This window comes from Oncorhynchus mykiss, chromosome 22 (assembly GCF_013265735.2).
Source record: "Oncorhynchus mykiss isolate Arlee chromosome 22, USDA_OmykA_1.1, whole genome shotgun sequence".
Lineage (NCBI taxonomy): Eukaryota > Metazoa > Chordata > Actinopteri > Salmoniformes > Salmonidae > Oncorhynchus > Oncorhynchus mykiss.
The window spans coordinates 48989204-48991659 of NC_048586.1; the positions used below are offsets into that span (position 1 = coordinate 48989204).

The following is a 2456-nucleotide window of genomic DNA, read 5'->3' on the forward strand; positions in this document are numbered from 1 at the left end:
CGACTGTGAAGGAGACACATGGTAATTACTCTGTCTCCACGGTGTCTGTTGTTCTTCTTAATTACTCATGGCAGCTCCGCTGTTTTATTGAGATTCATTTTCCCCACGTCAGACCTGGATGGGCTTAGAGGCTCAGCGGTAGGAAGGAGCTTTCAGGAGTGATGGACATCATTGGCTAACACATTGTCGGATCCCCAAGCTCTAAAACAGGATTTATTTTTTCAGAGAGGTTCAGTTGATCAAAAAAAGAATAATAAAGATTTGTTTAAATTGTTTACTATATATAGATACAGGATCACACACCTCCGTGAAACAGGGTTGACTAGAGAAGAGGAAGATTAAAGAACGAGCATTTTTTTGCCTCCTTTGATTCATGAGAAGCAAAAAGAAAACCAGGACTGAGAGAGTTTAGCTTCCCCAGATGGAGTTTAGGAGAATATTAAATCTTTAAATAATACATTTAGCAACGATATGAAAGGATATTGAAATAGATTTGCCATTTAGGCAGTTTCCAGGCAACACGGTCAAAGGGAACATACTGTATATAGTATCGTTATAGGAGGTTAGGAGCCCTGGAGTGGACTACATGCTAATTAAAGACTGCTTCTCAATCGTACCCTATTCCCTATGTGGTGCACTACTTAAGAATCTTTCTTATCTAAAGTACTACAGCGTAGTACAGGGCTCTGGTCAAATTTAGTGCACTATATCGGGAATAGTGTACCACTTGGGCTTCCGCGTGAAATATGAATACCGATCGTACCAACCAAACAGCTGGTGGGCATAATATCCCAGCTTTCCCTCCATCTCAGTCTCTAAGGCATACTGTATACCTTTAATGAGTTGAGTAAAGGCCATTATAGAACAGACAGATAATACCTGTATCAGAAACAGTATCCGGGTCAATATGCATCTCTCTTCATCAATTAGGTGATGATGTAGCTCGAGCCGGTAACATTAGGTTGGTTAGATTTGATAAGTGTTGCGATCCTCAAGGAGATAGGTTGGTTAGATATGGTAAGTGTTACTATCCTCAAGGAGATAGGTTGGTTAGATATGGTAAGTGTTACTATCCTCAAGGAGATAGGTTGGTTAGACTTGGTAAGTGTTACTATCCTCAAGGAGATAGGTTGGTTAGATTTGGTAAGTGTTACTATCCTCAAGGAGATAGGTTGGTTAGACTTGGTAAGTGTTAATATCCTCAAGGAGATAGGTTGGTGTGTTATTATCCTCAAGGAGATAGGTTGGTTAGATTTGGTAAGTGTTACTATCCTCAAGGAGATAGGTTGGTTAGATTTGGTAAGTGTTACTATCCTCAAGGAGATAGGTTGGTTAGATTTGGTAAGTGTTACTATCCTCAAGGAGATAGGTTGGTTAGATTTGGTAAGTGTTACTATCCTCAAGGAGATAGGTTGGTTAGATATGGTAAGTGTTACTATCCTCAAGGAGATAGGTTGGTGTGTTATTATCCTCAAGGAGATAGGTTGGTTAGATTTGGTAAGTGTTACTATCCTCAAGGAGATAGGTTGGTTAGATTTGGTAAGTGTTACTATCCTCAAGGAGATAGGTTGGTTAGATTTGGTAAGTGTTACTATCCTCAAGGAGATAGGTTGGTTAGATATGGTAAGTGTTACTATCCTCAAGGAGATAGGTTGGTTAGACTTGGTAAGTGTTACTATCCTCAAGGAGAGGGGTTGGTTAGATATGGTAAATGTTAGTATCTGCGTGTTGATTGTAGCCTTTGTCAAAGCGCTCTAGCTAGAGCTGGCCTCACCCAAATGGCTGTTGCGCAGTTGTGTCCCTGAAAATGTGCATAAAGATGATCTCCTGTAGCTTATTGTGAGGGCATTTAGTCTACACCTCCCAGGATGCTCCTTGATCGCTCTGTGGCTCTTCTCTGGGTGGCGTCTTTGTGAAGCGGTGCGAGAGAGGAGAGGAGGGGAGGGGAGGGGAGGAGAGGAGAGCGACACACCCTTCATTCCCTGGGGATTTCACAGTCACTTAAACAGCTTAGTAAAGGTCACCCAGCCAGCCTCTCAGCCTCATCTCTCCTCTCAGCTCACTGACTGTAGAAGCTAGCCATGCTGAGACTCCTCTCAGCTCACTGACTGTAGAAGCTAGCCAGGCTGAGACCTCTCATAGTTCACTAACTGTAGAAGCTAGCCAGGCTGAGACTCCTCTCAGTTCACTGACTGTAGAAGCTAGCCAGGCTGAGACCCCTCATAGTTCACTGACTGTAGAAGCTAGCCAGGCTGAGACCCCTCATAGTTCACTGACTGTAGAAGCTAGCCAGGCTGAGACCCCTCATAGTTCACTGACTGTAGAAGCTAGCCAGGCTGAGACCTCTCATAGTTCACTAACTGTAGAAGCTAGCCAGGCTGAGACTCCTCTCAGTTCACTGACTGTAGAAGCTAGCCAGGCTGAGACCCCTCATAGTTCACTGACTGTAGAAGCTA

General features: G+C 43.4%; 1 long non-coding RNA gene across 1 annotated transcript; it reads left to right on the forward strand.

The window, feature by feature from the left end:
• Positions 1 to 1051: 1051 nt before the first annotated feature.
• Positions 1052 to 1842, forward strand: LOC118943645. Its single transcript, XR_005038970.1, has 3 exons — positions 1052 to 1171; positions 1244 to 1453; positions 1484 to 1842. It is a non-coding gene; the product is annotated as an uncharacterized LOC118943645 (long non-coding RNA).
• Positions 1843 to 2456: the final 614 nt, after the last annotated feature.